This window comes from Eulemur rufifrons, chromosome 4, assembly GCF_041146395.1.
Source record: "Eulemur rufifrons isolate Redbay chromosome 4, OSU_ERuf_1, whole genome shotgun sequence".
Taxonomy (NCBI): Eukaryota; Metazoa; Chordata; class Mammalia; order Primates; family Lemuridae; genus Eulemur; species Eulemur rufifrons.
In genome coordinates, this window is record NC_090986.1 from 3,864,536 (window position 1) to 3,879,575 (window position 15,040).

The window sequence follows — 15,040 nt, forward strand, 5'->3', positions numbered from 1 at the left end:
AAAATCATTTCAGAAATTTATGCAAAACATAAAATATTTTTTACTACTAAAAATTTGACCCTACAAATTATTATTAGTTTATAGTATATTGGGGGAGGTTTGTGTTCTAAATGAAGTAAATTGGAATTTCTTATGAGATGCTCTTTACGACTCAGAAAATATATGTGAAATATTTTCTTCATGTGTACTCTGTTGATATTTGTGTTTTGGGGGAAAATACTATATATTCTAAAAACTGTTAATGCAGAAAGCTAAAATCCTCAGAAAGTAACAGGAATCCTTACACTGCTTAATAGCATTGAAAGAAAAATACGAGAACTTCCCAGGTACAGAATTAAACCAAAGGAACAATCCAGAAATTAATCAAACTAAGAAGCAAGTGTTCCTCTTAAACATGAGTGATTGCAAGGATGCCGGATCTATGCAGGTTTTCTAACTTGCCAAAAAGCGGATGGAAAAAACAAAGACATAAACTGACTGCAGACATCCCAAATGTGGTATCTCCCATAAATGAGAACCAAATTATAACTTATGCTTCACATAGTTACAGGACTTGTGCTTAAAATGTCAATACAATGAGGAAAAATTTTTTAAAAAGACAAAATAATGTGAAAAGAAAAAGAAACTATAAGCTTGACAAGCCATATTTGGAAAAGACCCAAATGGAAAGTAAACAATTAAAAATATAATTAACCTACTTAATATACAACATGTGGGTAAAACATTAAGTTAAACTGAGCTAATCAAAGGACTAGCGAATTGGAATATAGAACAAAATTAATATTGTCAAATTTAGAGAAAGGAAAAAAGTAATAGAAAACACAAATATAATTATACATATAAGAATAGGAGAATAAAAGGGAATAGAACAAATCTAATTTTTTCTGCAGAATATATTTAAAAAATTAAAGGCAATATTCAAAGAGTTGGTGATTTATAAGTTTCTAAAATTTAAAACCAGACATGAGTTCTTAAATTCAGAAATGTAATGTGTCACAAAGAGAAAATTTTAAAAAATACTGATTAATAAAAGAAATAATAGTGTCGCTGGACCTACCTAGAAGCAGCTTCTCGCTCCTTCTCGAATCTCAGTCTGGTTCGGCCCGCCTGCCTCCACTCCAGCCTCCATCATGTCCATCAGGGTGACCCAGAAGTCCTACAAGATGTCCACCTCTGGCCCCCGGGGGGCCTTCAGCAGCCGCTCGTACACCAGCGGGCCCAGTGCCCGCATCAGCTCCTCGAGCTTCTCCCGGGTGGGAAGCGGCAGCAGCTTCCGGAGTGGCCTGGGCGTGGGTCTGGGTGGGGGCTATGGCGGGGCCCGTGGTATGGGGGGCATCACAGCCGTCACGGTGAACCAGAGCCTGCTGAGCCCCCTCAACCTGGAGGTGGACCCCAACATCCAGGCTGTGCGCAACCAGGAGAAGGAGGAGATCAAAACCCTCAACAACAAGTTTGCCTCCTTCATCGACAAGGTGCGATTCCTGGAGCAGCAGAACAAGATGCTGGAGACCAAGTGGAGCCTCCTGCAGCAGCAGAAGACGGCTCGGAGCAACATGGATGGCATGTTTGAAAACTACATCAGCAACCTTCGGAGACAGCTGGACACACTGGGCCAGGAGAAGCTGAAGCTGGAGGCGGAGCTCGGCAACATGCAGGGGCTGGTGGAGGACTTCAAGAATAAGTATGAGGATGAGACCAACAAGCGTACAGACGTGGAGAATGAATTTGTCCTCATTAAGAAGGATGTGGATGAAGCTTACATGAACAAGGTGGAGCTGGAGTCTCGCCTGGAAGGGCTGACTGATGAGATCAACTTCCTCAGGCAGCTGCATGAAGAGGAGATCCGTGAGTTGCAGTCCCAGATCTCGGACACATCTGTGGTGCTGTCCATGGACAACAGCCGCTCCCTGGACATGGACAGCATCATCGCTGAGGTCCGCGCCCAGTACGAGGAGATCGCCAACCGCAGCCGGGCTGAGGCTGAGAGCATGTACCAGACCAAGTACGAGGAGCTGGAGGTTCTGGCTGGGAAGCATGGGGATGACCTGCGTCGCACGAAGACGGAGATCTCTGACATGAACCGGAACATCAGCCGGCTGCAGGCTGAGATCGAAGGTCTCAAAGGCCAGACGGCTTCCCTGGAGGCTGCCATTTTGGATGCTGAGCAGCGTGGGAAACAGGCCGTTGAGGATGCCAAGGCCAAGGTGGACGAGCTGGAGGCTGCCTTGCTTCGAGCCAAGCAGGACATGGCGCGGCAGCTGCGTGAGTACCAGGAGCTGATGAACGTCAAGCTGGCCCTGGACATTGAGATCGCCACCTACCGCAAGCTGCTGGAGGGCGAGGAGAGCCGGCTGGAGTCTGGGATGCAGAACATGAGCATCCACACGAAGACCACCAGCGGCTACTCAGGTGGGCTGAGCTCGGCCTATGGGGGCCTCACAAGCCCTGGATTTAGCTATGGCCTGAGCTCCTTCCCCTCCTTTGGCTCTGGTGGGGGCTCCGGCTCCTTCGGCCGCACCGGCTCCTCCAAGACTGTGGTTGTGAAGAAGATCGAGACCCACGATGGGAAGCTGGTGTCCGAGTCCTCTGATGTCCTGCCCAAGTGAACGGCCACTGAGGCCCCTCCAGCCTACCCCCTCCAGTGGCTGCCCCAGAACCTGTGGGGGTAGGCAACTGTGCCAGGGAGCACAGGAAACAAGAGACCCACGTGAGGCTCAGTCCCAGCCCTCAGCCCAGCCCTGGGAGGAGTTTACTGCCCAGGGTACTCCCTCTTACCCATGCCTCCAACTAAAAACCAATTCAATTGCTTTTTCCAAAATAAAGCCTCAGCTAGCTCTGCCAACCAAAAAAAAAAAAAAAAAATAGTGTCGCTGCATAACACCAAGCAGGAAGAAAACACTAAATATCAGTGAGAGAACAAAGAGATGATTTACAAAGATGAGAACAAAATTTTCACAGCTTTTATAAAGCATACAGAGAAATAAGTATTAACAGAGCTGAGAGAAAGTCTCATTAAAGCTAAAACTGAATACTTAGCTAATCTACCTTTAACAAAAAATGGTAAATTAAAATAATTTCTAAAGAAAACAACATTGAGTGACTTGGTTACTCACAAGAGCTTCCTAAGAGTGCACTTCAAGAAGAAAGAAATGTTTTGTATATAAAGTTAAAAATGAAAATGAAAAAGTAAGAGACTTGATTTGGGTATGTCAAAGTCTGGTGGACATTAAAGAAGTCAGACAGCCCTCTGCAGTGCCAAATTCAAAAGTATTTAAATATAATTAATGTATAATTTCACACATTGTAAGATAAAAGAATCCTGTGCTGCTTGACTAATTTAATTAATGACAGAAGAATCTGTTTTTTTCGGAAGATTTTTTCCATTGCAATCTCATTAAAATGGTATATTTTATATATTTTGATGGTGTATTTTGCAGAACATAGATTATTCTTTTGTCAGAACTGATTTGTACCAACGGACAGACAGTGGCATAGAGATTGACCACAAGCTTCTGGATGTCCAGGATGACTGGGTTATGAGCCCACAACATGACTGAGAGGGATGAAATACTCAAGTCCACCAGTCCATGACCACAAAGCAACTCACCAGCAGCAGGATGGTCTGGGTGGCCCTTTTCTCTGGAGAGGCTCTTGGGGAGAGGCTGGTGCTGTGAAGGTGCTGGGATCTTTCTGGTGCCTGGACAAGAGAGTCGCCATGTATGCACTTGAGAGCAGCATCATTCCCACAAAGAAGACATTTTGGATGAATGCCAGAATATAAAACGGCCCCCTGATGATGGAGCTCATTGGAGAAAGTGAGCACTATTTACCTACATTCAGTAGATTGTTCTGCATTATGTTGGACAAAGCTACATGAAGATCATGTTACTCCTGGAAGACAAACTGAGGGACCAGAAAAAGAAGAAAACATGGATAATGTAAGTGGTAAACTTTTGTTTAAACCTTGCCAACCAGGAGGTGCCGGGGCTGGTGGTGATGGCCTGGAGCATGCTCAGGAGGCAGGTGGTGCAGATGCAGAGGCCCCTCATCAACTTGCTCAGGTAGAACAAAGCCTTACATTTGAAGTCATCCTGAAAGTTCAGTGACTCAAACAGATCTGAAGACAAAAGATCCACTGCAGTGAGGAGCATCACCAAGTGGAGGAGGGTCAAGTGACAGGTGATGGGGTCAGTGGGCTTAGGCCTGCCACCCGTAAGAAGTCTGAAGATGAGGAAGGCAAGGAGAAAGGTGTTGGCTGAGACTGCAATGCCAGCTTGGGGAAAAAAGGCATTTTCAAATGATAACATAAGTGGAAAGTGTGTTCTTATTAATGGCAAAGAGGAAATATATTCTGTATATCTGAAAAAAAAGACCTCACATCAATGTTCACTCTTGAGTAATCAAAATTATCACAAATTATCTTCAATTTTACTTTACCCTCTTACTCTTGATAAGCCCTGACTGTCTCATATAAATTCTTGATAATCCAACCTCTGCATTATTTTCTACACCAAATTTTATATATGTCTGTATATATGTATAGGTGTATATGTGTGTATAAAGTGTGAACACATCCACAATCTTCCCATATATGACGCACACTATCTATACTCTCATTATGCCTGGGCCTCCCTTTTCAGAAATCACGTCTTTGTACTACAGTCTCTCATTTTATATTTATTGAACACATTGATACTATGATCACACAAACTTACTCAATTGTATGTACTATTGAATTGAATGAAATTTTATGCTAATAGGAAAAGGCTCCTGAAAAGAAACAACTGAAGAAATAATATCTAGTTGTCTTTCTGACATGCCATCATTCTGACACTTTCAATTCTTCATCTATGTCACATTTTTGGACTCCTGTGATTAGACATCTTGACACACCACGATGATTCAGCATATCACTATTTTTCATTAGCAAATTAGCAATTTAGATCCCCTTTGCAACTTTATATATGCATTGCAATGACGTATAATATATTCCCAGCATCTGAGAATTAGGATATGGACATATTTGGAGGGCATTATTGTACTTACTAAAACTCTATCAGCTATATCACCTGAAAATGCTGCTGGCTCTCTCCTGATTTAGTTTCCATATCAGAGACCCCTGTGTTAACTCTGCATCTCAGCAGAGGATTCCTAACAGTAGTCCAGCACTGAATTGTCAAGAGGATAAACACACTTGTAATCAGTTTATGATAACCAAAAAGTCTCATCGAAATAATCGCTTGTTGATCCTTTTCTTGAGGTTGCACTCAATACGGGGATCTCCTCCCATGCCTTGAAAAGTACTTAGGTCTTCAATAATAAAGATAATCTTCCTCAAACTTAATTACGATATCTATAGTATCAGAACACCTTGTATAATTTCACTGAACGATTTTACAGTTACTGTCTCATGTTATTGGCCAGTATACAAGCACCATTGTTTAAATTAATTTGATCCAGTGATTAGAAAAATTCAGCTTAATGACACAAGAAAAAATGAAATAAAATTACACTTACTAAGATTCTTCTGAGAAGAAACTGTGTCCAATTATATTTTGAAGGTCATTTGTCACTATATTATTGATAGAAATTATAATATGTTATATATATGTGTAAATATATAATATATATGCAGAAATTTTGACAGTGTTTCTGGCCCATACTCAGAAATTCATAGCTGAAGTAGAACATTGCTCTAAAATCACTTGATATGCATGCGTTCATAAAGGACACATTGTGTAGTTGAAATGGTTGTTAATCTAACTCCGAAAGCTTAAGCTAGTAAGGGCACACGTCTATCTGGACTGCCAGATAGTTCCACCAACACGCGTCTGCACCCTCGGTACAATCGGGTTCTGCTTTCATGATGAAACCAGGAAAAAACACCAGGATACTCTGAATCATAAAGCCTTAATGGTACCCATAGTTGGAGGACCATAGTCCAGTTCCAGTAAAACAATACTTGGGCATGAACTAACAATAAATGTGCAATTATTTATTAATTATATATCTATATATTTTATTAATATAAGACATACTTTATAAGAGACAAAATAATTAGATGAAAATATAGATAAGAATTTTAATATTTCTTTTCATACCTCAAGCTATATTCAGCTCACCGCACGAAACGATGCTCCTCCCTCTGGAAACAGCCGTCACCTGCTGAAAACACTGGCTCTGCTGAACCATCGGATGGAGGCTTCCTTCAACAAGGCTCTTGAGGTCCCTGGTGCTGAGGCTGGACAAGAAGACACCATGGTTACCATGGATTAGAACTGACAGCTAAAGAGTATAATTCTTTCCTTTTTTTTTTTTTTTTGAAATTATCACAACCCTCAGAATATAACAACTGCTAGGTGTTAACAGCGTACATGTGCACCGCAAATTCATTTATTGTTTAATTAAAAGCTAATTTGTGTCCTGTATTATTACTTGACGAGTCTGGCAAATCCACTGTGAAGGAATCGGTGGAGTTTCAATAATATGGTGCCCACCTGGGAAAAAGGACATAGGATAAAAGACCAGAGGTAATCACAGGTGGATCAGAGTACAAAGGAGAATTGAGTTCCATCTGAAACATTAAAAACTTAAAGAATCAGAATGTACATCTTAGCTCTCACTGTGGGGAGTGACAATCTAAGCTGCTGAGGCGGAAGGTGGCCCTGGGCACTCTCAGGAGGCAGACAGAAAACAAAAAAGGACATAATGCAGACCAAGCCCACTCTCCTTACTCTGGACATCACCCTGGACTGTTTTTGAATATTGTAAGCCAATGTTCCTACACAACCATGTACAATGGTGGGGAAAATATCACTATTAAGTGAACCAGAAACAAAATGCTCACTGTAAAGTCTATGGGCTTGGATGAGGCTTTTAAAGAAAAGAGAAGGCATGTACTGAAATGAAAAAGCCGCTCTACAAATCCAGGAGCTATTTTAAAAACAAATAACATTTTCTTTGAAGAAAAAGAAGTTTCAAAAAGGAAAAGAAAGAGAACCTCTCTCCTTATCTTTTTCATGATATGTAATTTTTAGAGTAGTGTTATTTTATTTCTGACAAGTTATACTTTCATTTCTTGAACAAATATAGTGATCTTTGCCCTCAGTTAAGCACATAATGCATATGATAAAGATACCTTGTGTTTTGTTTTACTATATTAATCAAAAGTGTCATTTTCATCATAAATTTTACCACATTCATTGAACAGCATTTAAGACCTATGACTGTTCGTGAACAATATAAAATCATTTTGATAATTTCAGGTGACAAGATGAGATTGATTTGGTTGACATAATGGCCCTTGGTGGCAGCAAAAATGAATCAGCTGGCAATTCAGGAAAGCAAACGCCTTTCCCGGCAAGATTCCTTCCATGAAAGGGTCTTCATGGAAAGCATAGGAGACAGGGCCAGCAGCCGACACCACGGGGCAACTGCGAGTATTTGCCCTTCCTTGGGGACGTTACTCAGTGTAAGTGCAGCTGGCAGCACAGAGCTGCTGACTGGAATGTCCATAATGCCACACATTTAATTCTGAGGACTCCTGAGCAAAAGCGTAAGTAACAGATGTGTCGCTGCAAAGGTCAGAAACAAACAAAAAAAAAAAGCAGGAGCCTGATCACAAATTATATGCTACGGATTTTGGAAAACTAAAACTGCTCTGTGAAAACGTGTTCTTTTGACCATCAGAACCAAGAAGACACCAGGAAAGCCGAGATCTCCATTCTGAAGAGCTGGTGACGTGCACCCCTGCGCATCACTCTAGTTAGCAGATGTGGGTCGTAGCAACCGGGTCAAATAACAAACTTTGAGGGAAGTGGAGACCCTGCCGTCTGAGCCCCAGGCATCCCAGTCAGCTTCAGGCGGGCCCTGAGCTACCCGACGTTACTCTGCCTAGTTTACGAAATGCAGAATTTTACAACAAATAATGTAAGACAAACTTGAAATTCAATAATGTTTAAAAATATAAATAGAGGGTTTTTATTAATCAGTTTTGAGGTGTTGATGCCTTTGTGGCTACAAATGGACAATCACTGTCATCATTTAGTTTATAGGACTATCATGATTCCATCATCTACGTCTTCCATTTTAAAGGGGCATAAATACTAGAAAACTCTATTCTTACTAAATTCAGACAATAACACAAAACTTGTGATGATTCAACAACCAAATTGAAACTTACTTGTCACTTTTTATGAATATGTCTTTTAGTTAACAAATAGAATTTGAGACTTTTGGAGAAAACATTAGGGATATTAACTTTGGAGAATATTTTTATAAATGTACACAATTTTCTTCAAGTATCACAAATAATTTTTATCTCACTAATATAAAAATTCTACTCAATCTAACATTCAAATCAGTGTTATAAATTTTAGTTTATTTCAAAAACCTAAAATACTAAAACCAAATGTATAAGAAGATACTGAAACTCATGCTGACCATTTTAGCTCACATTCATCTAGCTAGTCATTAGCTTTATTTTTTATTTTTTTTGTATTAAATAATATATAGTATTTTTATTTTTATTTATTTATTTTTATTTCAACTTATTATGGGGCTACAAAAGTTCAGGTTATATATATTGCCCATGTACCGCCCATCCCCCCGAGTCAGAAGATTTAATAAATAAAAGAAGATAATATTTCCAGATACTTCTGTGGTAACCACGAAAAAAATCACCTTATTAACAATTACTAAACTGTAATAAGCAAAACCATCTTTATGGTCACTTGTTAAAAACTCATTATTATATAATGTTAAGAATATCTCATGTTTGTGATATCATGAACTTAAATAGTCCCTAAAATTTTGGAATATTTTAAAGTATCTTCAAAGTTAACAGAACAAAAAATATGACTAAAGCATACAGAATTATTTCAGGTTTTATATGTCTCACGAGATAATATTTCATGTAAATGCATACAAGTTAACAACAAAAGTATTAAAATGATAAAAATAAAATGCAATACATTAGAAAATTGTAAGTATCCTTCCAAAAAACTATAAATTTATGGCCTAGTGCAACTTATAAAGTTTATATTTTCATGTCTGGAAACATCTATTGTGCTTAATTATGATAAGGTACAATTTAAGACTGAAATACTGAGCAGAGAATTCTAACGTTTTACTGAAAAAAATCCTGCTTTTTCTCACCACCCACCTGAGTCAGGAGCTCTCAGTTTTAACACGGCAGAGAAACAGACACTCACCAGACAGAATCTTGGAATTGCTCTGAGTGTGTAAATTGCTGTTCCTAAGACATGAGTATAAGGAAGAGATGATGCGAACTCATCTCCCTGCAGGGCCGTAATCCTCATGTCACCTGTGGAAGCAAGACCGCCCTGGCCTTGGGACTGTTAGAAAGGGGAGCCACCAAGAGAAAACAGAGCTTTCCTAATTCCTGCAAAGAAACAGAGTAGGAACAACGGAGTTTCAGACTTTGCCATGTGTGAGCTCATTTCCCCAGGCCGTGGCAGTCTGGGCAGGTTGTCTAGTCTCAGCGCTTGCCAGCAAAACAGAAGTAAATATAATACCCTCCTTCTAAGCAGGTAGAAAGCCGTGTAGATTTCTGGGCGTATTCTCACTGCCTCAGGATGCTCCTGATGCCCTGCACACTCGCTCTCCATTAGTCTCAAGAGCTCAGCTAGACACAACTGCAGCATCTTAGTGTGAATTGGAGAAACCCCTCCTCCACACGTAGTTAGGCAAAATGATCTTTCCTGCAGGCGACACAGCGCTGGGTCAGGGCCCCTGCACTGGAAGCAGAGTGCAGGCTGTGTGCTCCCCTCCCCCACCTGGTTAGGCAGGTGTAACCGCGGAGAGCATGAAGGACACGTGCAAGTCCAGCAGCATGGACGGTTGAGACATGCTGAGACACTTTATTTAGATGTGGGTGCACAGGCTTCCACAGGGGTGCGTTCTGCTGTCCCCAACCCTCAGTCTCCTCTGCTGGTCCTACTGGCAGAGCTGTTTTATTTCACACACAGAGAAACAGACACGCCATTGTTTAGCACCTGACAAACTTCTTGTGTCTGCAACACCCGTCAACCAGCCCTTGGTTATAACTGTGCCTGAGGTAAACCTTAACCCCAGCTAGGATGGCCGTATGTGTGGTCCCCTCCATTAGTGAAACACCATCTGATTTTTAAACGGTGGCATTTGTATTCTAAACCTGTGAAGCTTCCACCCAGACTCGAGTTCTCAGGCTCTCGGCTCTATCCTGGTGTACCTTTCATGTGCCATCTTTGATCCTCAGCAAACAGCCCTCCCTGGGTTTGTGTCAGGACCACCAGTCCCAGCTGTGTCTAAATCATGGAGGATGCGCGGCGGATCAGTGGGACCCGAGAGCAGCCAGATCCGCACCGCCAGGCCCGGCCCGCAGGCTGCCGGCCCCCTGCTATACTCACCCCGTCTCTCTGGTCATTGTGAATTGCGGAGCTTACTTCGTCCATCCCCACGGTTTGGGTTTACTAAACACAGTAAAGATGAGAAGGAAGATGGAGAGGACAGGAAGACCTACTTAGCAACTGGCATCCTCTAATCAAAGTTGTATTAACCTGAATTGGCTCTTACTATTCCTTGAACTAGCCCTGGTTACATGTAAATCCTACCAATAAAAAAAAGGATGAGGTTAGAGATTTGTTCAAGACCCATGTGCAGTAAATAAGATTGTAATAGCAATGTTTCCAGTAGTTCCTTTTTGAAATTTCTCCTATCTTATCCCTAGACTTTGTGTATGAGTTTGTTTTTACGTTCTGTTTGTTTGAATTAAAAGAAAGAGCACAATAGTTTCTGTAACTTGTTATTACTGTACAGGGGTCTCGTTACTATTATTACAATATTATGCTGTATTATTGTTACTAATATGAGCCATTATATCATCATTACTGTTATTATTACCATAAATTTGCTGCTCATCAAGGATCCGAATTACATACAAATCTGACCTAATCAGAAATGCATCTTAACTGTAAACTAGGGGCTGTCTGTACTTTAAAAGTTGACAGATTAAATTTATATTTATTGTGTACCATATAATGTTTTGAAATAATTATACATTGTGGAATGGCAAAATTAAATTAATTAACATTACATTATCTCACATGGCTGTCGTTTTTGTGCCGAAAACACTTAAAATCTATTCTTAGTCTTTTTCAAGACTACAACTTATTGTTATTAAGTATAGTCACATTGTTGCACAACAGATATCTTGACCTTACTCTTCCTATCTAACTGAAACTTTTTAACCTTTGACAAACATCTCCTCAATCCTCCCCTCCCCACCACCCCAGCTCCTGGTAGCCAACATTCTACACTCTACTTCCACGAGACCAACTTTTCCAGATTTTACATCAGTAAGAACATGCAGTGTTTGTGTTTCTGTGCCTGGCTTATTTCACTTAACATAATGTGCTGCAGGTCCTTCCATGTTGTCCCAAATGACAGGATTTCCTTTTTTATGGCTAAATAGTATTCCATTGCATATACGTACACCATAGTTTCTTCATCCATTCATCTACTGATGGGCACTTGGGTTTATTGTGTATTGCGGCTACTGTAACTAATGCTCCAGTAAAGGTAGGAGTGCATGTATTTCTTTGACATGTCCATTTCAGATCTTTTGGGTATACGCCAAGTAGTGGAAATACTGAATCATATGGTAATTCTGTTTTTAATTATTTGAGGAACCTCCATCCTGTTTTCCATAATGGCCGCACTAATTTACATTTCCACTAATAGTGTGCAAGAGTTCCCTTGTCTTCACATTCTCACCAACATTTGTTATTTGTTGTCTTTTTGATAATAGCCATTTTAATGAGTGTGAGGGGACATCACAATATGCTTTTAATTTGCATTTCCTTGACTATTAATAATATTTAGCATTGTTATATACTGTTGGCTGTTTTTATGTCTCCTTTTGAGAAATATTTATTCAGGCCCTTTGCCCATTTTTTAATTGGGTCATTTGTTTCCTTGCTTTTGAGCTGTTTTGAGTTGTTTATATACTTTGGATATTAAACCCCTATCAGATGTATAGTTTGAAAATATTTTCTCTCATTCTGTAGGATGTCTCTGCATGCTGTTGGTTGTCCCCTTTGCTGTGCAGAAGCTTTGCAGTTTGATGTAATCCCATTTGTCTACTGTTGCTTTTGTTTCCTGTGCTGTGGGGTCATATCTAAAAAAAATCATTGCCCAGACAAATATCATGGAGTTTTTCTCCTATGTTTCCTTCTGTTAGTTTTGGATCTTACATTTAAGTCTTTCATCCATTTTGAGTTGATTTTTGTATATAGTATGAGATAAGGATCTGTTAACTAAAAAAAAAAGAAATAACGAGGTTTATATTTTGTACAAGGAAAGCTTTATTTCTCATATACAGTTTACAGCCTTCAGGGGCCATTCAGGCAGGTGGGAAACAGGGTTCCTGGTCACAAGTCAGACACACATGCTTTAGGGGAGGGACAAAGGGAACAGTATTTTATACTGAGCGGGGTGAATAAATATATATATTTAACAAGCTATTGGAGGATAATGAATATTTATGAAAAGAGGAAATATGTACATGTGCAATTGTGCTTTATACTTCCCATCCCATCATGGCTGGGAACTCAGATTTAAGGTTTCTCTGGAGTCCCCTTGGCCAACAAGAGTCTGTTCAGTCAGTAGGGGGCTTAGGATTTTATTTTTACCTCACAGATCTAATTTCCTGCTTCTGCATGTGGAAATCTAGTTTTCCTGACACCATTCATTAAAGAGACTATCTTTTCCCCATTGTGTGTTCTTAGCACCTTTGTCTGAAATCAGTTGGCTATAAATGCATAGATTTATTTCTGGGCTCTCTATTGTGTCCCTTTGGTATCTGTGTCTATTTTTATGCCAGTATCATGCTGTTTTGATTCCTATAGCTTTGCAAGATATTTTGAAGTCAAGTAGTGTCATGTCTTCAATTTTCTTCTTTTTGCCCAAGATTGCTTTAGCTATTCAGGGTCTTTTCTGGTTTCATATGAACAATTCTAGGATTTTTTTCTATTTTTTAAAAAAAAAAGTTATTGGTATTTTGATTTTAATGAAAACAATTCTTGGATACATAGGATGCCACTTTTCAGGCCTCCTCTGCATTTAGATGGATTCATTTGATTGCATTCAGGATGAAGGGATGGGGTAGCAGGGCCATTGCCTCTCCTGGGCAGAACCATTAAGAGATCCTAACATGAATTGTATTTTGGCTCACTGGGTGGCTGGATGGGAAGGATACTGTAGAGAAGCTAGAAGCTCAGGCGCTCAGAGCTCTATGACAAGTGCTGGAGTTACACAGTGAAGGGAGTATGAATAGGACAAGTGCCCAAAGGCTGCCCCAGTCAGTATCCATGGATAGGCGGGTCTGTTTCTCAATTCTGTTAAGTCTTGTTGGTATGTTTTACTATTTTTGGTCAGTACCACATTGTTCTATTTACAATAGCTGACAAAGCATTTTAAATAGGGCTTTCTCTTGCTTTTCCTAGCACTTGTGAGCAAAATAAAATTTGTCCAAACTTTATATCAACAAACTGGAAAATGAGCTGTTTTTGAACGTATTAAATGACTTTCCTAGATAGAAACCTGAAAGAAACAGTAATATGTTGAAATCCCTGTACAATGCTTTCTTTTGCTGAAAATAATTCTCTTAAACTTTGTTGAAATTTTTACGCAAACTTTGGCTTTTTTTACGCTAAATGAAGAGATGGAATCAATGAAAAGGAAAAAAAGTCTGCATGATTTCTCCATGGATGGTTATCTTTAAATTTTCCTTTCTTTTCTTTTCTTTTCTTTTATCTTTCTTTCTTTCTTTCTTTCTTTTTGGTTCAATATTTTCCACTTTCTTTTTCTTTTTTTATTTCAGCATATTGTGGGCATGCAAATGTTTAGGTTATGTATACTGCCTTTGCTCCACCTGAGTCAGAGCTTCAAGCATGTGCATCCCCCAGATGGTGCGCAGAGCACCCATTAGGTGTAAATATTCCCATCCCCTCCTATGCCCTCCCATCTGTCTGACACCAGATGAATGTTATTGCTATATGTGCACTTAAGTGTTGATCAGTTAATGCCAATTTGATGGTGAATACAATGTGGTGCTTGTTTTTCCAGTCTTGTGATACTTCGCTTAGTAGAATGGGTTCCAGCTCTGTCCAGGATAATACAAGAGGTGGTAGATCACCATTGGTTTTTGTGGCTGAACAGAACTCCATGGTATACATATACCACATTTTATTAATCCACTCATGTATTGATGGGCACTTGGGTTGTTTTCACATCCTTGCAATTGTGAATTGTGCTGCTATAAACGTTTTAGTGCAGATTTTTTTATAGAATGTATTTTGTTCTTTTGAGTAGATGCCCAGTAATGGGATTGCTGGATCAAATGGTAGTTCTACTTGTACCTCTTTGAGGTATCTCCATTTTGCTTTCCACATAGATTGTACTAGTTTGCAGTCCCACCAGCAGTGTATGAGTGTTCTAATCTCTCCACAACCATGCCAACATTTACTGTTTGGGGACTTTTTAGTAAAGGCCATTTGGAGGTAAGTGATATCCCATTGTGTTTTGATTTACATTTCCCTGGTGATTAGAGATGTTGAGCATTTTTTCATATGTTTGCTTGCCATTAGTTTATCTTGTTTTGAAAAGTTTCTGTTCATGTCCTATGCCTACTTTTTGATAGGGTTGTTTGATTTTTTCTTGCTGGTTTTCCTGAGTTCTAGATAGATTCTAGTTACCAGCCCTTTATCAGATCTGTAACATGAATATTTTCTCCCATTCTGTAGGTTGTCTGTTTGCTCTCATGATAGTTCCCTTGGCTGTGCAGAAGCTTTTTAATTTGATCAGGTCCCATTTATTTATTGTTGTTGTTGCTGTGATTGCCTTTGGGGTCTTGTTCATAAATTCTTTGCCTAGGCTGATGTCTGTAAGAGTTTTTCCAACATTTTTTTCTAGAATTCTTATAGTTTCTGCCTTAGGTTTAAGTCTATTATCCACTGCGAGTTGATTTTTGTGAGTGGTG

The 15,040-nt window shown here is 39.7% G+C and overlaps 1 pseudogene across 1 annotated transcript; it reads left to right on the forward strand.

The window, feature by feature from the left end:
• The first annotated feature begins 1,061 nt into the window (after positions 1 to 1,061).
• Positions 1,062 to 2,842, forward strand: LOC138382529 (keratin, type II cytoskeletal 8 pseudogene; annotated as a pseudogene). Its single transcript, XR_011233457.1, has one exon. The product of XR_011233457.1 is annotated as a keratin, type II cytoskeletal 8 pseudogene (transcript).
• The last annotated feature ends 12,198 nt before the right edge of the window (positions 2,843 to 15,040 follow it).